This window comes from Vombatus ursinus, unplaced genomic scaffold, assembly GCF_900497805.2.
Source record: "Vombatus ursinus unplaced genomic scaffold, bare-nosed wombat genome assembly UNPS02011572.1, whole genome shotgun sequence".
Lineage (NCBI taxonomy): Eukaryota > Metazoa > Chordata > Mammalia > Diprotodontia > Vombatidae > Vombatus > Vombatus ursinus.
The window spans coordinates 4,144,601-4,170,121 of NW_020951350.1; the positions used below are offsets into that span (position 1 = coordinate 4,144,601).

The window sequence follows — 25,521 nt, forward strand, 5'->3', positions numbered from 1 at the left end:
TTGTCCAGCGGTACATCTCTCACCTCTGATTCTCTGGTTTCCCCATCCTTTCACAAGAACTCTTCTCTCACGGTGGGGTTGGGGGTGGGGTGGTGGGCGTGGTGGTAGCCACATTTCCCGTACTCAATAAGGCCAAACTGATGGCTTAAGCTAAATTAACTATCCTCAACCAGGATGGTTGACTAGGCAATGGGTGAACACTATAAATGTGTAGTTTTGAAGAGGGAAGAACATTCTATTTGAAATGAGAAACCTAGGCTTGAATGGCAGGACCATAGATTTAGGGGAAGCAAAGAAGTTCAGGGGTCATGGAATCAAATCCCTCACTTTATAAATGAGGAAAACTGAAGCACCTAAGTGCTTCAAATGCTAGCATTTGAACCAGCACACTTTGCACTAGATCAACTTCCTCTGACATTAACTGTTTGACCTTGGGCAAGTCATTTACCTTCTCTTAGTTTCTAGGCCCATAAAATGAAAAAGTTAAATTAGATGCTCTCTAAGAAGCCTTCCAGCCCTTAAACCAATGCCAGTGTTTGTTTTTATTTGAATGGATAGGGCATCTGGTTCTTTGTCTAGTCACTCATCCCCCCACCCCCAAAAGAATGTGGGAACTGGAAGGGCAGTGGTGGGCAGTGGAGGCCAGTTATATAGACCTGAAAGTTTTTTCTTTCTTCCAACCCTGTACCTTCTACCAGAAGTCTTGAATTTTCTCCTACTACTGAGGGACAAAACAGACTCCAGGAAGTTGGTGATGAGTTAAAACATGATAGAAAGTTGTGGGTTTGGGAAAAGAAACCAAATTCTGAGGCTAAGGTCAGTTTCCCCTGGAGGTCATTCCATCCAGGCGTTTACCTCCTGTCAGAACAGAAGATGACCAGGCCTAGACTGATAGCCATCTACTACCCTGTTGTGAGCTCAGTCCAACAGGAAAAAATCCTTACCTTTGTGGGTATGTTATTCCAAGGCCCCATCATTTTTTCTCCGTTCAGAGCAGCCTGAAACTCTCTTGTTTCAACATCACTCTTTTCTGTCTGCACTGTCTTCAGCCTTTTCTTCTCCAAGTTGAATATCCTAACTATCATTTCCCTCTCCCCAAATCCTGCTCTCCACAGCCTCTCTCTCTCTCTCTCTCTCTCTCTCTCTCTCTCTCTCTCTCTCTCTCTCTCTCCTTCCTCCTGACTGGCTATGATTTCACACAGATGATGAAGCCTTTCATCCCCAGGGCCCTGTCATACCCACTGTATGAGCCCCAAAGTGCTGCCCGTCATTTCCCGATTTCCTTCTCTTCCTGGCCCTTCAGGGTCTTGGCTAGTGCTAGGGGCTCTGAACCTCAGTCCCTCTGGGATTGTGGATCCACAAGGGATAGGAATCGATGGGGTGGAACAGTCTCCCTGACAGATGGACAGATGAGGACTCTGGCTCCACCATCCCTGTCTCCCTAGGAAACCGGAGACAAGGGAGGCCACAGAAATAGAAGCTGGGGGGAGAGAGACAGAGACAGAGACAGAGGGAGAGACAGAGAAGAATACAGAGCAGGAATGAAAACAGAGACATGGAAAAGGAGGGAGAAAAAGGGAGGAGGCAGGAAAAGAATTAACATAGAAGGACCCCTAGGACTTCTCTTCTGTGGGTGGGGGTAAACATGAGAGATGCCCACTTGAATGAGCCCTACCCAGAGACAGAAATTTGAGCTGAATAACTTCAAGGCAAGAGCCCCAGGAATTATCTTTTGATAGCTCTCTGGAGGATTGGCAAAGGATTTTCTTGTCCCAAAGTGCTTAGAGGGCAGAGAAGGTAGGAGTGGGTTATTTCTAGTAAGGAGGGCTGGTATAGCATCATTCATACTCTCTGTCCATAGGTACTGCCCTTCCCTGGAACTGGGGGTGGGTAAGGGTCTATCACCAGCTAGGCCAAGGGACAGGGGCATTGGGAAGCTTGGCTAGGTCTAGAAGTGTTTGTGATTCTGTGGCTGCTCTGATGGGAGGAAGGGAGGGGAACTGGAGGGGACTGGGAGTGGAGGCTGTGGTTCCAGCTCAGATAAAGTAACCCTGGTGGGAACAGGCTTGTACAGTGGTGAATACCCCCAGGCAGGGTCCCCTTTATCCACCCTTCTTTGAGTTGGGGCCAGCTTCCAATGGAGCTGTTTCCCTGGAGGCTGTGGGAAAGGAACCAGAGAGAGGGGAAGGTTCATTCCCCCCACAGCTATCCCTGGCCCCCCTCCCAGCCCAGTGCCTGTCCTGCTAGGCTGGGCCCAGCAGAGGAGGGCTGTGGAAGAAACATTGTCGTCACTGCTCAGATGTGCCAGGCCTCCTGCCAACCCTGGCCCTTCCCAACCTTGAGACTGTTGAAGGCTCTGTAGAGGGGAGGGAGGGAGAGCGGGGCTGGGTCACCACTGCGGGGGGGAAGGCCCAGGAGGTCCTCACGGGGTGAGAGAGCAACTTCTGACAGGAGGATTCTGCCAGCCTGAGGCAATGTCAGGAGTGAGCAGGTTGGTGTTTGGGGAAGCAGGTTGTACCTTCTCCTCATGGTTTCTTGGGTTTTCCAAAAGCTAGAGTCTGCTTCCCCTCTACCCCTGGGTGCCTGATGCTCTGCCCACAGCCTGGGCACAGAGACCTGGCCATGGCCTCTGGGATCCATTGAGGCTGCAGCTGCTCCAGAAGGGGGTGGGGAGAGAGGAGATATGTACGAGGGATGGGGGGGGTGAAGTAGACAGGGGACTTATTTCTTCAATGTGAACGATTCTTCTCCCCCTCCCCTCCACCACTTTGGAAGCTCCCCATCTGCCTCTTTCTGATCCAGGCATCTCTTTATTACTCCTTTCCTGGCCCACCCCTCTCACCCCCACCCCTTCTTCCTGATGAGCTGAGGACCTTTGACATCCATATTCTTGAGAGGGTGTGGAGTGGTGATCCTAAGAGGTGGTCAGGACTGGGAGAGGTCTTTGGTCTCATCCAAACCTTTCCTGTCCTACTTGGTCCTCTCCAAGTAGTTTTACCCATCTCTCTGGCCCTCTTCGGAGTGTGGGATGTTAGAGAGCCGTCAGAGGCCTGGCCCAGCCAGCAGACTGCTGGGCTACCTGATCAAGGAGTGCTCTCAGAGTGAGCTCAGCCCAGCTGGCACCGGGGATGGCACCAAGAGGGGGGAGTAGGAAGACAGTAACCGCCTCTGGCCCTGCAGCCGTCCAACTCCTGCTCCCTCCTTTCCAAAAAGCTGCACAATGTGGAGGAAAAAGAACTAGATTTGGAGTCAATGAAACTGGTGAGACCCTCCCCACCCCCAGGCCCCACCTCTGGGCCCCTGCTGTTCCTGCATCCCTTGTCCATGGCACTAAGTCCAGGCTAATCCTCTGGGGTATTCTATCTCTGTGGCCTGCAGCTGGGCCTCAGTTGGGAGGAGGAAAGGACGGGGAGCTTTCTTTTTCTTTTCTTTTTTTTTTTTTTGCTAGGCAATGGGGTTAAGTGACTTGCCCAGGGTCACACAGCTAGTGTCAAGTATCTGAGGCCACATTTGAACTCAGGTCCTCCTGACTCCAGAGCTGGTGCTGTATCCACTGCACCACCTAGCTGCCCCAGAAAGGGAGCTTTCAAATCAGACTCTGTTTGCTACCTGTTTTTAGGCAAATCATTTAACTTTTCTGGGCCTCAGTTTCCTCATGGGTAATTGAAGGGTCAGACTGGAAGTCTGAAAATACCAACCCCACTTCAGGATGCAGCTGAATTGGTCAAGTACTCCCTCTAGGTTGTCTCATTCATTCCCCAGCCCAGATAAGAACTTCAGCTTTCCTGTCTTGCCCTGTTCCTAGCTCTCTCGCTTATTCTCACAATTCTCTCTGGAGTGGTCCCTCTCAATATCTAGCCTCACCTCCACCTTCCTTAGCATTGCCCTTGGCCTGTTTGTTACTGACCTACCCCTCCAAGAGGAAAGCACTTTAGAAAAAAAAAATCAAATAGGAGCCCATGGGTCACATTAATGCACTGTTGGTGAAGCTGCAAATTGGTCCAGCTATTTTAGAAAGCGATTTGGAACAATGCCCAAAAAGTTACTAAATTGTACATGTCTTTGTGATGCCACAACTAGGCCTACACCCCTGAAAAGAGTAAAGAAAAAGGAAAAGGACCCATATGGGCAAAAAATATTTTTAGCAGCTTTTTCTGGGGTAGGAAAGAACAGGAAACAAAAGAAGTATCTATCAATTGGGGAATGGCTAAGCAAATGATCAGATATGAAGATAATAAAATGCTATTGTGCCTTAAAAAATGACCAAAGGGACAGTTTCAGAGAAACCTAGGAAGACCTATATGAAATAATGCAGAATGAAGAAAGCAGAGCCAGAGGAACAATTTATACAATAATAACAACATTGTAGACAAAGAACTTTGAAAGACTTCAGAACTCTCCTCAGAACAATGAGGCGGCTAGCTGGCACAATGGGCCTGGAGTTAGGAACACTTGAGTTCAAATTCAGCCTCAGACACTTACCAGCTCTGACCCTGGGCAAGTCAGTCAACTGTCTGCCTCAGTTTTCTCATCTGTAAAATGGGGATAATAATAATAACAATTATTATTGTATTATTGTATATATTATTGTATATATAGCATATATACAATAATATATTATTATATGAAAATATAAATATATAATAATACATTATATATTATATATTATATTATATATAATATATAAAAATATAACAAAATAAATACAATGTAAATATATTAAATATAACAATAACAATAATAATACCTGTCTCTCAGAGCTATTGTGAGAATAAAATGAAAATAAAAAATAAAATAAATTTACAAATACTTGTAAAGTGTTTTACAAACCTTAAAGCACTATATAAATTTTTAGCTTTTATTAATAGTAATTAACCATGATTCTAGAAGACCTGTGATGAAGTATGATACTCACCTCTTGACAAAGAGGTGATAGACCCAGGGTACAGAATTTTTTTGGACATGGCTAATGTAGGAATTTGTTTACAATGCTCAATCATGCATATTTGCTACATGAGTTTTGTTTAACTTTTTCCGGGGTTAGGGGAGAATGGGAAGGAGAGAAAATAAATTCTTGTTATTTGAAAAAAATTATTTTTTTAAAAGAAGCCTAAGATTCTGCATTCTGAGTACACGTGGAAGAAAGATAGGAGGTAAGTAACAGATCTGGGGCCTTGGGGAAAGAAAGGGTCATGGATAGTGAACCCTTTTAGTCCCAGCTTCTTTACTCACCAGTATAGAGGAAATTCTCAAAGGGGAGACACAGAGGGACCTGGAAAAGCTTTGGGTCAGTAACCAGTGGAGTGGGTCATATTAAAATAGTCTCCTTCCACAGTGGGGCAAGAGGCAGGATATTGAGTTCCAGTCACTTAAAAGGCAATACTCCTTCCAGACTATCCTAAGAAACAGGGTCTCTGAATGGGAGGATACAGGGAGAGAGGGATGGACTCCCTGAGCCAGGGCAGGGAGGTTCCCATGTTTGAGGCAGTTGGCAATAAAGGAGAAGGGAGATGGGAGTAGGGGGTGGGAAGCTGATAGATAGTGGGAAGAGTGTCTTCCTTGTCTTAAATAAGATGAGGAATATTCTCTGGAACTATCCATCCTGAGACCTGGAGAAATAGCCCAGATCAGTCTTGAGGAGTTGCTGGGGCACTGGGTCCCGTGGTCATCACATAGGCCCATTTACCTCTCTCCAGGGTTCCCCCTAACCCTCTCCTCCTTTTATAAACAGCTTGGGTGACAGGGCATGCTTTTCCCTACCCCTTTCTAGGTTTCAGCAGGAGAGAGTTGGGTGTGATCAAGGTTATAAGTGGGGTCTCCCTGTGAGAGGGTCTCTAGGATATTTCCCAGCTGCCATTAAACAGAAAACATTCACATGACCTTGTCTCCCATGTTTCCTTCTCCCTGTTTTTTTCCCCTGAATTTATTTTTTAAAGGAAATTCAGGTCGTTATTACTGATACACACACACACACACACACACACACACACACACACACACATACACTATCTTGTATATCTTAATGATTTCTCAACAGCCCCTGATTGAAGCATGCCCAATTTAGCTCTTGCCATAAGTAACTTTTTATATATCCTTGGGGAATAATTTCACTTATGAATCTTCTAAATCTGCAATCTCAATTAAAAGTTGATGTTGTTTTTCTGTTCTCCTCTCCTTTTGAGATCCTTCCCCAATGAAATGGTGCTGTCAGACCCCATCAATCCCAGATTGTTAGTCTCTCTGCCAAAGGAGGGATAAGTCATTCTGGGGAACTCCCTGGAGAGTAAGGATGGGTGTGGGGGTCAGGCAATCTCTCTACAGTGGAGGGTCAATATCTTGATGAGGGGTTTGGTTTCTGATAAGTGGGGTTTTCCACAGTTAGATGAGATTTCTAGAGGGATGTGCTAGTTTTAGAATGAAGGGGGAGTCACCCATTTCTCTGGAATGATTTCTATCCAGGTTTCTTCCCACAAGAGGTCTCTATTTGGAGAGGAACGCTAAGAGCTGAGGTCACTTCCCCCCATCCCATTCCCTTATCTCTTAATGAACCTTTTCATTTCTGGAAGGGTGGGCTCAAGGGAGGTGGGGGGGGGAAATATAAATAGGAGTCTTTGGGAGTTCACCCTGCCTATTCCTCTGTTTCTTCAAGTAAAATGAGAGAGCTGGAGGAGAGAATCTCTAAGTTCCCTTCTGCCTCTGACATGCTGAAATTCTGTCTCTTCATCCTAGAGTTTTGCTGATGCCCTGAGTTAACAGAAAAGAAGGCAGCAATATGTATTTTCCACCTTCTCAGAAGTAACCAGTCATTCCTTCAACAAGCATATGTTTGTTAAGTGCCTGTGATGTGCCAGCCACCATTCTAGGTACTGGGAATACAAACTCAGAAATTGAGACATTCCCTGCCCTCAGGAAGCTTACATTCTATATGGGGAAACAGCCTTTATATGCACACACATCCCTGCCCTCAAGGAGTTTACATTTTATTAAAGGAAACAGTTGATACACATATAAATAAATGCAAAATATATGCAAATGAAATGTCAGGTAGGTTTTTTGCGTGTAGGGGTGGAGGAGGGCAACCAGGTGGCAGAGTGGGTCTGGAGTCAGGAAGACTTATCTGAAGTTCAAATCCAGCCTCAGACACCTATGAGCTGTGTGACCCTGGGCAAGTCACCTAACCCTGTTTGCCTCAGTTTCCTCATCTGTCAAATGAACTGTAGAAGGAAATGGCAAACCACTCCAGTATCTTTACCAAGAAAACCCTAAATGGAGTCATGGAGAGTCAGACAGGACTGAAATAACCAAACAACAACAGGGGTAGAAGAGATGGACTGGGGAGTCGGAAAAGCTTCCTGTAGCATTTGGGGCTCAATCTGGGTTTTGAAGGAAACTAAGAGGAGGGGGTGAGGACTGAGTTCATTCCATGCATGGGAAACAGACTGTGCATGAGATCGGAAAGCTGGAACATCATGTGTTTGGGGCAGCAAGAAGGCCAGGTTTGACTGGACAGCAGGAAGCAGTGAGGGGGAATCATGTGTAACAAGTATGGAAAGGGAGGTTGGAGAGACCAGTGAAGCTATTGCTATTATTATACATCACCTGTGGTGTGGATGGCATAGGGGCTACATCCACACCTCCCCTTCCCTGCCCACCCCACATCAAAAGAATCAGAACGACCACCTTCATCCCATTGACTGGACTCTCAAAGGAGGATTTAGAGAAAAGGGTGAAAAAGGATTCCAAGGGGGAGAAGGTTTGGAAGGGTTGGGATGCATGCAGTGGGAGGAGGGAGCCCTTCTTGGGTGAGATCAGTCCAAAGTAAAGTACCTGGTATCTCTAGTCTTCCAAGAACCTCCTGGGACATTGTGTGTTTTGATCCTGACAACAACCCCTGAGGGAGGGCAGGATTTATTATCCCCATTTTATAGGTGAAGAAACTGAGCTCTAGAGTGAGGAAATGATTTACTTATGCTAGCTAGTACCAGAGTATTAGAACCCAGGTCTCATGACTCCTATTTCAGTGTTCTTGGTTCTGTATCAGTGAGTACATCTGAGGTACCACACCCCAACTCAGGACCAAAAACCATCTCTCTAAGGGCATGTCTGCATATGGGTTAACAGGAGGCCTTCCAACCTCTAGGGTTGTATAGATCAGGCTGGATTTGGGGCCTCATGATTCCTGGGATATTGTTTAACCTTCACCCTGCTGTGTGTGTGAGTTGGGGGCGGTGGTGTCTGATAATAGTGGGGAGTGAGTTGTGTGTCAAGTTACCAGCTGAGGGAGAAAGAAATGTGGACAGAGGGAGGCAGGGGATTCCTGCCTGGCTGGAGTTAACGATTAACCCTGGGCCCCTCCACTTCCTGCTTCCTTTCCTCCCTCTTGGTTTTCCGGGCCCCTGGCCCCAGGGACCGACAACCCGTGACCAGCCTGCTGGTTGTGGCTTCCAGACTCAGAAACCAGTCTCTCCAGTTCAAAGAGCAGCTCATCCTGTCCCTTCCCCCTCCTTCTCCCCCAGGCCAGAAAGCCTGGCCCTTCTCTCCCAAACTAAACTCTCTTCTCATTTCAGTTCAATTGTTGGATTCACTAAACACTACTATATCCTAGGTCCCAGGCTCTGGAGGGATGAAAACAAAATTGAAAGCAGTCTTTGCCTTCAAAGAGCTTACATTCTACTGGGGGGAACAGCGCACACATGTGAGTAAATAGTAAAAGGAAGGGGGTGTCAGAATAGGAGATGGTACTTGAGCAGAGCCTTGAAAGGAGCTGAGATGAGGAAAGAAAGCATTCTAGGCATAGGGCCCAGCCTATGCAAAAGTGAGGAGGTGGGAGACAAAAGTCATGTATGGGGCAATAAGGTTATTTTGTCTTGAATGCAGAATTCATGCCCTAGATGAATGTGAAATCAGTCTAGAAAGACAGAGGGTGAAGGACTTTGTGTGACCTCCCTGAGAAGGATTTTTTATTTTACTTTTGAAACAATAGAAGCTTCTTGAGAAGTGGAATGGCTTGATCAGACCTGTGTTTTCTCCTCTCAAGTCACTCCATTATTCAAAGTGATGATCTGATTATATACTATGATATGACTAAGTGACCCTTGGTTTCTCTGTGAAAATGCCTTGAATCTTTACCCCTCCCTTCTCCCCAACTCCTCCCCCACCATGAAGTTCCCCTTCCCCCTTTCATTCCTCCAAGAATCCCCAGTTATGAGGCTTAGAGACTAGACCTGGGCCTAGGAACTGATCTAGAAATTTCAGAACACCTGAGATCGCTAAGTGTTCAATAAAGAGGTAAGTCAGAGCTGGGTGGGATTTATCTGGGAAGCCTCCTTGGCCTAGAGAAGTCTGGACACAGGCAATAATAATAACGTCACATTTGTGTTACCTTTAGTTCACAAAGTAAACTTACTATTCCATTTGATTCCTTCAATAATCCTGGACTTAGGGGCATCTAGGGGGTGCAATGGATAGAGCACTAGCCCTGGAGTCAGGAAGACCTGAGTTCAAATCTAGCCTCAGACACTCACTAGCTGTGTGACCCTAGGTAAGTCACCTAACCCCAATTGTCTCTTCCTTCAAAAAAAAATCCTGGGCTCCTGGAGATACAGGAATTTAGTTCCTATTTTATAGATAAAGAAACAGCCTCAGAGAGTTTTCACTTAATACTTGGTCACAGAGTCAGTAGTATTTCAGTATCTACTATGTGCAAAGTATAATCCTGAGAGTTAAGGATTCAAAAGCAAAACCAAGCTGTCCCGACCTTAAGATATTTACATTTCTACTGGATGTATTCAACTTGTATAAAAGTCAATAAAAATCACTGTATATACAAATTAAGGAAAAGCATTGTGGGATAATGGATAGAGGTATACCTATAGGTTGTATGACCGTGGCCAAGTCTTTAACATCTCTTTACTCCAGTCTACTCTAAGATTATAAATTGCTGCTAGAAGGCAGTTAGGTGACTCAGTGGATAGAGCCCTGGGCATGAAGTCAAGAAGTTGTTGTTCATTCATTTCAGTTGTATCCAACTCTTCGTAACTCCATTTCGGATTTTTTTGGCAGAGATACTGGAGTGGTTTGCCATTTCCTTCTCCAGCTCATTTCACAGATATGGAAACTGAGGCAAATAGGGTTGAGTGACTTGCCCAGGGCACACAGCTGGTAAATGTTTGAGGCCAGATTTGAACTCAGGAAAATAAGTCTTTCTGAATTCTTACCTAGTATTCTATCTATTTCGCCACCTAGCATGTCAAGATCTGAGTTCAAATCCAGCCTCAGACACTTACTAGCTGTGTGACCCTAGGCAAGTCACTTAACCCCAATTGCCTAAAAAAAAAAAAAAAGAAGAAGATGAAAAACCAACGTTGCAGAGCTGTTGCCTGGCCTTCAATGATTTCCTTATTGGGACTTCTCTATACCATTGGAATCACAAGTTTAGACCCCACCAAAATACTGAAGGGGAGGGACAATCCAAAAGGTGCCTTGTGTAATAGTTGACACCTGAGCACCTTTGGAGGAAACTAGGGATCCTACAGGTGGGGAGTGAGTAAGTCACAGTGCTGGTGCCAGGCATTTAGCAGGCGATTAATGAATGCAAGTTGGTGGTGGACTTCTCATGCAAAGTTAAAGGTGGGAGATGGAACATCATATACTAGGATCAGCTAGCAGATCAATTTGACCAGAAGGGACTGTATGTGAAGATGAGACTCTGCATCTTTCATTTCCAAATGCAGGGCCCCTTCCAACTGGTACTTATGAAGAAAAATCAATTCTTTTGTTCCAAAGCTCTAGCCAGTGCTCAGGGAATAATTAACACTAACCTTGGTCCTCTCTGGGCTGCTAAAGGTAAGGTAATTCTAGGTAGCTCATTTCTCCTATCCTGGGCCTCTTTTGGTGCCTAGTAGAGCAAAGTCTGGGGGGTGCACTCAGTGCATGTCTCAAAGGCTTTCCTAATCCCAGATACCATAGAAATGTCCCCCAGGGGCCTGTCCTGGTCATTCTCTTTAGTGTTGTTGTTGGTCAGTTGTATCGACACTTCATGATCCAATTTGGTATTTCCTTGGCAAAGATACTAGAGTGGTTTACCATTTCCTTCTCCAGCTCATTTGACAGATGAGGAAACTGAGACAATCAGGGTTAGGGTCACATAGCTAGTAAGTGTCTGAGGCCAGATTTGAACCCAGGTCTTCCTGACTCTAGGCCAGGCACTTTGTCTACTATGCCACCTACTGCCTCAATTCTCCTTGGTATATGTGCACCCATATAGTATTTTCTGTCTGGGAAGCTGTTTGCACAGCAGGGTATACTGAGGTATTTTGGAAAGAGCACTGGATTGGGTGATAGATGACCTGGGTTGGAGTCTTAGTGGGGCTACTTATTAACACTGTGACCTTATGGCAAGTCATTTCATTTTTCTAGGTTAGATTTCCAAATCTGTAAAATGAGGATTTTGGACTATGTGAAATGTAAGGTCTCTTCCAGTTCTAAGACCCCAGGGTCTCCTTATGTTCTGTCACAGATTGCACAATACTGGGGGCCAAGTAATGCAATCCCAAATCCCTTCTCCAGCACACCAAACAAATGGTCTCATAGGCTTTGCTCGAAGACCTTTGGGGAGGGGTTGTCATTGTCTCTGGGTCAGTGCCCCTACATGGTATGTTCGCTTCAGAACCTGTGAATACGCCCAGCATCTGTACCCAACTATGTCTGGGTTTGTGTGTTAACTTGTTCCTTACGGTAGCTAGGTGATACAATGGGTAGCATACTGGACCCAAAGTCAAGACCTGAGTTCAAATTTCACTTTAGACACTTACTAGCTCTATGATCTTTGGCAAGTTATTTAACCTCAGTTTTTTTATGTGTAAAAGAGGGAGAATAGCTCTTACCTTTCGATATTCTTGTGGGGCTAAAATAACATGGCATTTATAAAATGCTTTGCAAACTTTAAAGCGCTATATAAATATTATTAGTATTATTATGTCCTGGCTGGACCCAGAGGACTGGATGCCCTTTTTGTTTTTGTCGTGTGTGTGTGTGTGTGTGTGTGTGTGTGTGTGTGTGTGTGTTTGTGTGTTGTGTGTGTGTGTCTGGGGTGGAGGTGGAGCTGTTCTACAGCCCCAAGCCTGGAGGGGCTTTCCCTCCCATTCCCCCTCCCCACTGTTTACACAACTCCTAGGCCACTTCCTTGGCCAAACAAACAGGCCTACTCCAGGGGTGGGTGGGGGTGGAGAAGAAGGCTGGGAGGTGGGGAGCCTTCCCTTCTGGGGGGAAAAAACACAATAACAACAAAACTTTCTCCATTTTTTCCTGGGTTTTGCAATGCATCCCCCACCTCCACCTCTGAGGTCATAGAAATCATTGTGCCCTCTCCCCCACACACATATTTTTAAAAATGTACAGATTAATTAATTCATTTTATGAGTGTGGAAATTGAAGCCCAGAGAATGGGGGAGACTTACCTTAAGTCACAGAGCTAGGAAGAAGAGGCAGGAATTTAACCAAGAGTAACCACTGTTTGGATACACCCTCAAACCTTCAACTACTCCCTCCCTCCCTCTCCTTTTCCACTGACCAAGAAACGTCCTCAAATGTCCCGAGCCCTCAAATCAAGCCTTCCCTAGGCCATTCTACTCCTATCCAGCTCTTTCTTATCTTTTTATTTCTTCTTCTTCCTAGTCAAACTTCTTCTTCGGGCACAGGGTTAAGTGACTTGCCCAGGGCCACACAGCTAGTATCTTAGGCTGGATTTGAACTCAGGTCCTCCTGACTGCAGGGCCTGTGCTCTAGCCACTGTGCCACCTAGCTGCCCCCTGAGTCACATTTCTTGAAAAAGTTGTCTATATCCAGTACCTCCACTTCCTCACTACCCAGTCTCCCCAACTAAGTCCTAACAACCTCACTTTCTTCCTTAAACCCATTCCTCCTGTTTCCATTATTTCTGTCCACAGAACCATCAATCATCCATCCATCCATCCATCCATCCATCCATCCATCCATCCATTTGCTTGGTCTCCCAAGTCTGTAATTTGAGAAAGACTGGAATGATGGGGAGGGATGTGTTAATAATGTTGGTACAGGAATTTGGGGGTCAGGTGGGGTTCTTGCTCACTTTTACATCTGTGTTCTCACTCTTAGAGTCATTCTCCCTCTTTATAGTCCAGCTAAATCAACCTCACTGTTCCTCACACAAGGCACCCCATCTTCTCTCTGCTTTTGCATTGGCCACACTTGCCCCAGGCCTAGAATACTAGAGTCTTCTCACTTCTATCTGTTAGAAACCCTAGTTTCCTCAAGACTCGGCTTATGGTCCACTTTCTATATGAAGCCTATCCTATTTCCACACCTGCTAGCTCTTCACTGAAAATTTTTCTTGGCTTTATGTCCTATATACTTTTTTGGGGGAGCCAATTGGGGTTAAGTGACTCTTCCAGGGTCACATAGCTAGTAAGTGTCTGAGGCCAAATTTGAACTCAGGTCTTTCTGACTCCAGGGCTGGTGCTCTATCCACCATGCCACCTAGCTGTCCTTCTATATACTTCTATGTGTACATTTTGTATCCTTCATAGGAGGTAAGTTTCTTTAGGGCACTTTTGACTTTGTGTCCCAAGAACCTAGCATAGTATCCAGGACACAGCAATTAACAAATGCTTGTTGATTGATTGAAGCCTGAGAGCTATCTCTCATATCAATTCATAATCCAGAGGCATCTTTCTCCTTCGGAAACAAAGTAGAACTCTTTACCTGGAGACATAGTTACATATCTGAGGTCACACAACGAAAGTGGTAGACCAGCCAGCATAAGAAGTCACAATGCTTACTCCCCCCCCCCCCCCATGAGGATGCTTATAATGGCAGGCAGCCTCAGAATTATGCTTACTGGGAGGGTGAATTACCTTGAGCAGATTGCAACTCTTAGGACCCCTCTTTCCTTGCTCTCCATCCCTTTCCCCCCATAACAACAACCAAAAACCCTTAACTGCCTAGAGAGTAAAGAGTAGTGGTTGTTTTGTGGTGGTGTTTTTTTCTTTTTTTAAAAACATCTCTCAGCCTTCTTGATCCTCCACCCCATCTCCCTGGTGGCAGAATTGAATACTTGTGTCAAGGTGTGTCATCACCAGGTGTACAGGTGACCTCGGATCCTCTCACTATGCTGGATAGGAAAGGCTTCCAATTCGGGCTTAGCCAGAAGACCAACCTAGCTTAGATCAGTTAGTCAGTTTATCTTCAGGGCCATGAGTTTTTCAGCCAGAACAGTTCTCAAAGACGGAAGACATCCTACCAAATCTTTAAAGGAGGAATGTCAATCTGTGCACTCAGGTCAACAAGTATTTATTGTGTTGACTATATGCCAAGTCATTGTGGTAAGTTGGGGATACCAAGGGAGGCAAAAAAACGGTCCCTGCCTTCAAGGAGCTTATAAGCTAATGTCGGTGGAGGAAGTAGACTCTTGAAAGAAGCCTCACAAGGTCCTGGAAATATTAAAATAAGTCAGCTCTGTTCAGCTTGGAAGCTGAGCCATCCGTTATAAGAAGTATTTATTGGGGTCTTATTAGGTGCAATGCATTGTGCTAAAACCTGGGGGAACCAGTGAGTAGGAAACCAGTTACTGACATCAAACAAATTATCTGCCCCATCTCTTGACTAGGTCTGTAGTTTGCAACAGGTTAGGTAGTAAGTTTTCCAGGGAGGGAAAGGCTCTAATAGCCAAAGCTAAAAGATGACTCAAGGCTCATGTGCACACTATAAGTGCATATATTCACTAAACACGTCTGATTGGCCTTCCCTCTCTCTTTCTTTGGAATTTTCTCAGACTGCTCTTCCCCTGTTTTTAATTCAGAGTGGGATCCTCGGATCAAAGACCTGGAATAAATTCACTTCACCTCTACATCTGCTAAATGATCTCAAAGGGCCCTTCTAATTCTAGATCCTATGATCTTAGGAACCTACCTTGACTTCAGAGCTGTTCAAGACTGCCTTAGAGTTCTTCCTATTTCTGATTCAATTCCAGCCTTTAGACCTAGTATTGACCTCAGAATCAAGAGACTTAGGTTCTAGGCTGGACTCTGCCTTTAATTAGTTGCGTGCCCTTGGGCAAGTAATTTCCCCCTGAGCCTCAGTTTCCTCTTTGCATTGGATGAAAGGGCTAGTCTATCTGGTGATCTGCCTGAGTTCTGCTCAGTCCTTAACTTCTATGGTTCTATGTGTAGAATTCAATTCAACCAACAACCCTCAGAGGACAGGGTACAGGAATCCAGCAATGGCTAGCCCAGGGCACCTTGACCATCCTGCCCCCCTGACCTAGCTGGACGATTTTGCAATCCAATCTCTGTTACAAACAGCCTCTAAGGTTCTGTTGACTTTAACCCCACGACCTTCAGCAACATTGCCCTAGTTTATCTGCTTCCATTGCACACTGGAGGCCCCAAGTCCCCCAGTCATTGCAGGGTACCTTCCATCAATTTCCTCTCAAATGAAGACCCAGCCTCCCAGGAACAGAGATAGTCAGGGGGACACGGACATCACAAATAAGCTTTTGTGTCTTTGGATAATCAATTCCTCAAGCAGGATAAGAGTCCTGACACTTGCTTCCCCTCTGAATGCCCCCTCCCTTTTCTAGGTACACCTATGCCCTAGCTCAGAAGGTAAATTAGCTTGGCTTGGTCCCACCCTCGGGGCAGACTCCAACTTCAACTATCTCCCCTCCGTTAAAAAAAATCTGGTTGTAGTTTGAGTGTACAACTGAGGGTTTGTTTACATTTATAACACATACACACACACACACACCCATCACCCGAGTGGGAGAATAGAATCCCTGTGTCAAGGATACCTCATTACAGGGTGAAGGTAACCACCCACCCCCAACTGATTGAAAAGCTGGCATTTAAGCTGGGCCTTGAAGCATGGCTAGAATTTTAACAGGCAGAAATTGGGAATGGGGGGGGGAGGGGAAGGTAGTCTAGGTAGAGGAATAGCACAGCTGGGATGCTTATGGTGTGTTTGGGAGAGCAGGGAAGATTCCGGGGAGGACCATTAGCTACTCATAAAACCACAGGATGTGGGAGCTGGAAGAAAACACAGACCATCGAGGCAGGGTCTGTCATCCCCTTTTCTGTGTTGTGGATCCTTTTAGCAATCTGGTGAAGCCTATGGACCCTTCTCAGAATAAAATAAAATACATTAGATTATAAAGGAAAGTACATTATATTGAAATATAATTATTAAAGTATTTTTAAAAGCCACAGATTCCATGCTGATCTAATCCAATCTCTTTATTTTACAGATGGGGAAACTGAGACAAAGATGTTGAGAGAGGAAGTAATTTGTCATTGTCCCAGAAGTAACCTAGTGGTAGTTTGGACTAGAACCCAGCTAAGGAGTCTTATGAGAGAAGACTGAAAAGGTTTCAGAATTTAGGCAGTCCATAATCTTTAATGTCGGCCTAAAGAGTATAGACTTAATATGCTACAGACAAAGGGGATTGACTAAAGAGTTTTGAGCAAGACTGTAATGCTTTTAGATTTTTAATGCAGTGGAAAGAAAGCTAACCAGATCTGAAGTCAGAAGGCCAGTCTCTGTTACTCCCTGTGCTGTGTGACCTTGGGCAAGTAGCTTTACCTCTCTCTGCCTCAGTTTCCTAATGTATAAAATGAGGAGATTGGATTCAGGAATCCTTAACCTGGGGTCCGTGAACTTGGGATGGGAGAAAACAAATTACATCTTTATTTTAAAAAAACTGATTTCTTTTGTGAATTAAACGTATTTCATTTTATACATTTAAAAACATGATTCAAGGGGCAGCTAGGTGGCGAAGTGGATAGAGCACCGGCCCTGAAGTCAGGAGGACCTGAGTTCAAATCTGACCTCAGACCAAACACTTGACACTTACTAGCTGTGTGACCCTGGGCAAGTCACTTAACTCCAATTGCCTAAATTTAAAACAAACAAACAAAAAATCACCATTCTTCCGAGAAGGGGTCTATAGGCTTGACCAGACTGCCAAAAGTTAAGAACCTTTGAATTAGGTTTTTTCCATCTAGATGTGCTATGAAAATAAATCATTCCAGTCTCAGACACTTACTAGCTGTGTGACCCTGGGCAAGTCACTTAACCCCAATTGCCTCCAAAAAAAAAAGAAAAGAAAAGAAGTCACTCAACAAACCTTAGTTGTGCCTACACACAATTGATTCCCCAGCAAGGGGAATTAAGTGCCTACTATCTGTAAGGCTTTAGCTAAATGCTTTCTTGGTGCAGAGAATTCAAATGCAAAGACTGAATTTTATAGTTCCTGCCCTCAAAGAGTTTTCTATCTAATCTATGGAGATGAATCTGATTGCAAGTGTCACTGGAAAGCAGAGAAGGGAAACTAGGGGAAGATTCAGCTCCTGGGTACAAACCTGCCCCTCAGAGCCTTCATAGGACCGGGGGTTAGCTCTGCAGGTATTGGCACCATAGCCCGTCTTGTCGGCGATTATGCAGATCTCTGTGTCTTTGCATTTACCTGTCTTCTAGGGAGATCTCTGAGATTCAGGAGATCTCTGAAGGAAGACTTTTTTCTTTCTTTGGTGACTCTTGGACACTGAGGATTCTGCCTTTGGTGTCAGTTCAGGCTCCACTGAAAGCAGGCTCCCTCAGGCTGGTTTCTGTGGGCCACAAACCACACTTCCACATCACCTGTCTCTTCTGCCTCAGAATCCAGTTTTCTCCTCTTATTCTCAGAGTTGTAAGGTAAGGTCCAGGCAAACCCACTTGAAGCTTTAAGAGGTAACTGAATTACCCCAACTAAAGGTCTTTTGTTTAAGAATGTACAAGTTTAGGGGGTGGAAAGCTTTGGGCTTTCTTGTGCTAAACACAGTAGCCTAGACTCTGGGTGGCTGGGCTGGGAAGGGGTCCATTGAGGTGTTGATGAATCCATTTTCCCTCTAGAGTCGAGCTTCAGACTTCGATTCCAAACCTGCTGAGCCATCCCACCCCAGGCTGAAATTCTCCCTATCCTTCAAACCAAATCAAATCAAATCAACACACATATTCATGGAACTCCCACGGCGCCCAGCAAAGACCTGGGTCTCCGGGACTACAAGTGGGGGAGGAAGATGCAAACTTGAGAAAAACATTCTCCCAGGCCTCTAGGCTCCGATTACCTGTTTGAACAGAAAGACTCCCTAGCAATCATTAGCTAACCCTCACATTTTAGTGATGGGGAAACTGAGCCTGGAGAGGTGAAAGGACATGCCAGGAACACAAGTTCTTGCGGCATTTTGTTCACATCAGTCAAGTGGGCCCCTCAGCCTGGAGCTGGTAGGGCCTGTACACACATCTGATCCCTCCAACTCCACAATTCCTACTGCATTTGCCTTCTCCTCCCCCTCCTTCTTCTCCCCCACTGGCTTTAGCAAAGGGCTGGGCTCAAGGTAACAGGTCAGCACATACTTGTGGAATGACTGACTGCAGGAAACCGGCAAAGAGTTAAATTGCAACTGCAGACAACAATAAGAGATATTTCCCTCCTAGTAGTCCTCCTCTGGAGGTGGGGGTAGGTGAAGGAGACTAGGTGGGTAGAAAGTGTCCCTCCCCCTAAAATGAAGGCTGAGCCTCAAAATTTGCAAACTGGCTGAAGAAACTTGTATCTCTCTCTCTTTTACTCTACAGTATTTTCTGCACTGGCCACCTGGAGTGTCATTGCTAACACCTACTCTGGATCTGGGTTTGAATCTTATTTTCATGATTTTGCTTTTGTTTCAAATTCAAAGAACTTTTTCTGGCCCCATTTCCTCCCCCCAAACTGGATCAACCTCTAGCCTCTGTCCCTTTTGAGTCTTTCAGACTGAGAGAGCTCAAGCAAGGAAAAGAGCTCCGCAGCCAGGGCCAGCTAGCTAGTACTTCATAGCATTCAGTCAGGAAAGGTTCTGTGTGGGGATTGGGGTGACTATCCTTTCTGTTTTTGATCTCTGGGGAAGGAGAGTTCACCTTAATCTTCCCTCCCCACTCTCTAAACCTAGTCCCCCATCTAACAATCCTCAGTGGGGAAGTATTCCTCTATTATGTCTAACCTAAATCCCTCCTGTTGCAATTTAAGCCAACAGTGGAGGTCTCCAGTGTAACCAGACCAGAGATCCTTAGAAAGGTTTTTTCTCATTAGCCTTAAACAGGGACTGGCACTACAGAAAGATGTGGGTAATTAGAAGCCTATAGTTTCACTGAGGTAGACCAATTCCACTTTCCCTTCTCCTTCCCTACCCCCTGTAGGAAATGTAGACACAGTTTAGGGCAATGATGGACAAGGACCTTTCTACCCCTCCACAATGAAAGGATATGAGATTCTAGGATGCTTGGGTCCTTATCACCTTGGTGACAGATGCCACTGCTTTTGTGATTATCCTGGATGTTGGGTCTGTTGGAGTCTGGGAATTCAGACTTCTGGGCTTTCCATCCAGACCTATAGAATTGCATTTCTCTGTGCCTCAGTTTCTCCATCATTGAGCATGTTATTTGCTTGGAGATGTTCAGCTGCAAAGCCAGAGGACCATCTGGTTAGTCTGGCTGAAGAGAAGGGTCCAAACCAAACCTTTTGTGAATAGTCACAGTGTCCCCAGCCCAGTCCTTGGCAGAAGGCCCCTGGTGCATTCCTGAAGCCTTGTGCCCTTTGGCCTGTCACCCAGGCTGGGACAAGACCCAGAGAGTAGGAGTGCATATCTGTTGGGAACCTGGGGAGGGGTTGGAAAGGGAGTGGGAAGGGCCAAGAATTTCTCTGGGTTGGCTCAGCCCCATAGCCTCTGGCACCCGAGAGACTGGGTCACAAAGACAGACAAGGCTAATAGAAGAGACAGAGCCTAAGAGACAGAGATGGACAAACACAGGGACTAAGAGAGACAGATAGAAAGACTGAAGCTGAAGGAGAGATAAGACCCACTTCAATCTCCCCTCTCCTTGGTTCATGCACCTGGGGATGGGCCACATAAATACATAAACTATTATCTGTGCCTGAATTATCTTCTGAAAATATTCACTTTTGGGCAAAAAATCACTCACCACATCTCTTCTCTTCTATTGGAAGGGGAAAAAAAAATTTTTTGTTACTACCCTTCAGGTGTTACTAGGTAAATAAGTCTACAAGTTAACAGAAATTTACTGAGAACTTTCCATAACCCCACAGAGGCCATTTTTGGATTATCTGGTATTTTAGATTTTCTGTGCCCCACCCCCTCAACAGCATGGAAAATGAAAATTTGAATGTTTTCTCCTATAATGCCCTTTGAATTATCATTTAAGTTGGAGTTTAGCAGTAAGAGGGGTTACTGGAGGAGGGGGAGGATACCTGCAGAAGGGGAAGGATACCCGGAGGAGCATTTGGCCTTAAACATTGGAGGATAAGATTAGATAGATGAATAACCTGCTAAACAATCAGGAACCTGTGTCCTGGAAATTTGTGAGCAAGCAGCGCCCATTTGTGAACCAGAACTAAGTTTTAGGTCTGACTAAGAGCCCCCTCACTTTCCCCCTGTAAGCTCTCCTTAAAATCCGGCTGTTGATTTTGAAGGTTCTCCCCAACTCAGACATTCAGTGTAGGTTGAAAAAACACAAGCTCCTTGGGAACAGGTTGGGGACTGTCTCATTTTTTTGTCTTTGTATCTACCCAGTGCCTAGCACATAGTAGGCCCTTTATTAATGCTTGGTTTGGTTTGTTATAGTTATGTCTAATATGAAACCACCCCCAATATTATTATACACATATATCTAGTCACCTTGAGGTTCTGAAAACAACTCGCAAAGACCACACAAATATTATTACTGCTTATATTTGTGAAACACTTATGTTCAGTGAAATCTTAGATCTGTTATATAGTGTTATCTTATACAGACTTTATTCTTTTCCATAAGTGTAGAGACTCGGCCCAGTCTTTCCAAAAACTTGCCGTTCTTTCTGCATTACGGTAGATGGGGGGGGAGGTTAGGGAAAGGGAAATCTTTATGAAACGCACCGACTTCTTCAAGCCCCGAAGAAGAAATCAGGACTATAGTGTGTGCATACACACACTCACATACATATAAGCATATATATTTCTCAAAAGTTATAGGGAAGAAGCTTTAGCTGAACTAGTGAGAAACGCAAGCGAGAACCCAGACCCCAAAAGAGGAGGGGAGAGAAAGAGAAAGAGAAAGAGAGAGAGGAGAGAGGGGGGAGAGAGAACGAGAACGAGAGAACTGCTGCTGAGGCTGCAGCGGCGGCGGCGGCAGTGGCGGAGGCGGCGACGGGGCCCGGCGTCCAAGTGGCCAGAGTGTTGGAGGGGAGGGGAGGGAAGGGGAGGGGAAGGGAAGGGAAGAGAGGAGGGAGGGGGAGGAAGGGAGTGGGAAGAGTCCGGTCCAGGTTTTGCCTGCAGCCCCCGGGCAGCGTTCAGTGCTCGGAGCTCCAGCCCGGGCGAGCAAGCTAGCGAGCGCGCGGCGGCGGAGCTGGGATGTAGAGGCGGCGGCGACGGCGGCGGCGGCGGCGGCGGCGGCGGCAGCAGCAGCGGCACTGGGAGGGAGCTGGGGCAGTCGAGCCCCACTGCATCCTCAGCGCCCCGGTGGAGCCCCAGGACCAGTACATAGTCTGCATCGCCCCCTCCGGGGCCATGCGCCCTGCTTCTTAAGCCCCCACCCGGCGGCGGGCGCCGTGCGCACCCCTCCTGTCTTTTCTCAATATTTGAGTATTAGTTGGCTTTTTTTTTGTTGTTGTTTTTAATTTTTGGAGAGGGAAGGCTGGGAGGAAGCGGACAGGGGGGCAGGTGCTTTTTTTTCCCCTCGCCTTTCTTGTTGCCGCTCTGGATTCCCTGGGCTAAGCCGGGCGGCGACAGTGCGCACGGGGGAGGTGGCTGCTGCTGCTGTTGCTGCTGCTGCTACTGCTGCCCGGAGCGGCGGCGGCTGATCGGCTGCAGCTCCCCCCTGCTTTTCCCATCGCTCCCCCCCATCTCCTCGTCCTCCTCCTCTCCCTCCACCTCCCCCCCCCTCCTTTTCGCGGTTGGCGGCGGCACCGGCGGCTTCGGAGAGCTCGGGTAGGTGTCGGGGTTGTTGTCCTTCTACCCCCCCCCCCCGCAACCTCCCCGCCCCTTCAGCCTCCCCTCCCTCCCGGGGCTGGGCTCCCCCTGCCCCTCCCCCGTCTCCCCTGGGACAGGCTAAGCGGACGGGGGTGGGGGGACCCGGAGTTGGGTGGAAGTCGGCGGAAAGTTTGCAGGCTCTCGCTTCCCCGAAGTTCAGGTGCGGACAGCCGCGGGCGGGGGTCTAGGGTCTGGGGGCCGCCACCCTCCGATGTGTGGGGAGCATGGACTCAGGAGGTCGTGGAGGGGCGGGAGAGGTCTGGGCCCAAGTACCCCGCCTCCGAGACCATCTTCTCGGCTAGGACTCCGCTGCGATTCCGGGGCTGCTGCCTGCTCGGTCGCAGATCATTGAGTCCAGACAAAAAGCGGGGTTTTAGGGTCGGGGGTGGGGGGGGGCGTGACCACTCTGCGGCGCGGAACTGGGGTGGGGGCTGGGTACGGCTTTGCCCCCCTCTCCCAGTTGGGGTCAGCCTTGCGCTCCGAGGAGTTGGGAAAGGGGTTCCCCTGGCGGGGGGCGGGGTGGGTAGAAGGCGGTGTTTCCCGGGAGAGACTGGGGTCCTCAGCCAGGCGGGTGTCCCTGACCTCGGGCAGGTCGGGATCTTTTGAGGCTCGGGAAGAAGGGAGTCTGTGCTCCTTCTCAAGCCTGCCGGTCGATGCTGACCTTTCTCTCAGCCCGGGGCTGGCGCCAGTGCCGGTGCCCTGTGCCCATGCCCTGCGTGGAGGGAGGGCTAGGGCCTTGGTGGCAATGGGGATGAAGAAGGCTTGGCCTTTCACGTTCCCTAGTTTTGTCCCCTTCTCTTCGTCACCTCCCTCCCGCCCCCAACCTCCCTACCACTCTTGGCTCCAGGTTAGGGTGTGTGTGTGGGTGCTAACTCTGAGCCCGGCGCCCTTAGCCACGCGTGGCTGCCCTTCTTCCCGCCCTACCCCCCCCCCAACCTCCGGAGTTGGGGAGGCGGCATTTGGCCGGAATCGGGGTCCTGCAGGGATGGGAATACTTTTAGATCTATTCATTCCGCGTCCTCGCCCTCGCCGGGATACGGGGTGCTGGGCAGGCTGATCAAGTTTGGCATTTTTCCCCCTTCAAAGTATTTGCCCGTCTCTCCCCCTCCTTCCCCCGCTCGTCCTCCCCCCCGCCCCTTCTTCCTCCCTTCGTCTATCCCAGTATTTGGGATTCTCCAGTGTAAAGGGCTGTCTCTAGCGACCAGCGTGGGCTGTGCTGTGCTGTGCGGCGTGCCGGGCCGTGCCGTTCTCTGCTGTGCGGAGACTAGCAGGAACGGGGAGGGTAGGAGAGGGGATGAGAGAAGACGCGCCTGGCGGGAGGAAGAGGGAAACGGGTGCCTTATCGGATGATCAGGGACCCCTTAGCAGGGTAGGTCCTTGACTTCTTGTGAAGGGGCAGAGGCGGTGGTGCTGTTCGCCACCATCTCCACCTTCCTGGTAGCTGTCTGCTTCACCAGACTCCAGGCGAGTCAAGTCAACAAGCATTTTATTAAGCTCCTACTATGTTCCCCTTAGCTCTCTCTCACTCCCCCTCCCCCTTAGGCGTATGGAAGACCTCCCCTCCTTTAACCCCTTCGGACTAGGATTGTCTATGTAAAATTACACCGCCCCAGGAGGAATTTAATTTTTTTCTCGGAAAGTCGTCCTTTAGCGCAGCCCCCCTCCTCCCAAAAACACACATACATTCACACCCTACCCTGGTTTTCTGTTGAGTAGGGGCGCAGGGAACACTGTGAGATCATGGACTTAGCTTTGTGGAACTATGGCAAATGCTGTCCTTTTTAGGGGGCATCGGGGAGCTGTGGGGAGAGGGAGAAATCCTAGGAGCTGTCAGAACCATTGAGGTCCATATAGGCAAGTGAGAAATAATTTTGGTTTTCATTTCCCAGGAAGTAAAAGAATTGGAAGGGGGATATGAGGAACACGCAGGTTTTGAGGGGGAAAGGAAAGAGCAGGGGTGGTGCCTTTTAGTGACCATTGCAACCAGAGTGAAAATTAATGACCGAGGCCCCTAGGGAGAGTGAGACTTTGGGCCAGACGGGTTGAAAGTCCGGTAATAACCCCACCCTCTTTTGTCCCTGGACCCTGAGTAGCCTTTAGGCTAAGCCTCCCGCACCTGCGGAACAGTGAGGGGTCTGCGAGCCAAGTGTAAGGGTGCTTGGTGGGACTATGGGGTTGTCGTCTGGGAGAACCAGGGATTTGACCTCTGTCTTCCTGCCCTTTGACGGCCCAGGTTACTCCGGAATGGGGAGAAGGGGCTCTTTCCTCAGGTTGCTGCAGACCTCCCTCACCCCCCACCCCCACTAAGTCTGTTCAGGAAGTGTGCCTGCGAATGGGGGTGGACCCACTGGGGTGCCCTCCCCTCTTTCCCCCAACTCCCGCTGGGGTTTGCCTACAAAACACTGAATCTCTTTCAACTTTTCCGCTGAGGCCGCCTGGCGGGGGATGTGAGAGCGCCACGCTGGAGTCGTTCGGGTGCCGGCTTGCTTGGGGAGGGCCATTTGAACACTCAGGCATTTTCGCACAGCTGCCAAGCCCGGCACTGGAGCGGACAGGCTGGGAGGAGAGGGTGGGGCGGCGGGGGGGGGGACGCACACACACAGTCTTCAGTGTTTCCTCCCCCACTGCCTGGTGGAGGTGATATTCCAGGAAGACAAGTTCTGTAGACATCGCCCCAGGTTATTGAGTGTGACCTCTGGGGGTGGGGGGGAACAGCACCCAAACTCTGATCCAGAGTTTGGGAAAGAAATAAGCATACCCTAAATCTGTGTTGTGGTAATAAGGAACTTCAGTTCTATAGGAATTGGGGAAAGCAAAGGAGACTCACTCAGCTCTTGGATGAAGTGAAAGGGGGCAGCAGTATTGATATAACAGATTCTCTGCCTCCTGGATTTCCCTGGAAGAGAAACAGGAAGATTCCTTGGAGGATTGGGGGCTTGGAGGGGTATGCAGAATAAAGTTAATATTGATGGGAGGGAGTATTCCCTTTCTAGGAGCTGAAATGTAGTCTTTAGTCCCCTCCCCATCTCCACTCCCCTCCCCACCTCCACTCCCCTCCCCTCCCCTCCCCACCCTTGCCCCTACCCCCTTGGGTGGTTTGAAGGGTGCTCTAGAAATCTTTCTGGAGCTTGAGAGGGCTGGATTCAGTCCACCTGTGGAGAATAGTGGGGGGAGTGTGGGTTAATTGAGGGTCCTACTGTGCCTCTTCTGAAACCTGACCCCTTTCAGTTAGATGGTTGATGAGCAGAGCTTTTCCCACATTGTGGGGCCCAAATGTATTATTCCCTCCTTTATCCCCCTCCCTTTGGTGCTGGAGAGGTTTAACCACAGTACCTTATTTATTTATTTATTTATTTATTTATTTATTTATTTATTTATTTATTTATTTATTTATTTATTTATTTTGGGCAGGCTTGTTTTTCCTTAGCTCAGCAGGTGATTGGGTTTAGGTCGA

General features: G+C 47.6%; 1 protein-coding gene across 8 annotated transcripts in view; it reads left to right on the plus strand.

Moving 5' to 3' along the window:
* The first annotated feature begins 21,503 nt into the window (after positions 1-21,503).
* Positions 21,504-25,521, plus strand: part of CXXC5 (CXXC finger protein 5) — a 54,777-nt gene continuing 50,759 nt past the window's right edge. For 6 of the 8 annotated variants that reach the window (XM_027856550.1, XM_027856551.1, XM_027856548.1 and 3 more), the window contains exon 1: positions 21,504-22,025. The gene's annotated coding sequence lies outside the window, so the exon portion shown is untranslated. Of the gene's footprint in view, positions 22,026-22,141; positions 22,228-25,521 lie in introns of those variants that run through there. The other 2 variants (XM_027856549.1, XM_027856552.1) reach the window with 2 other exon arrangements.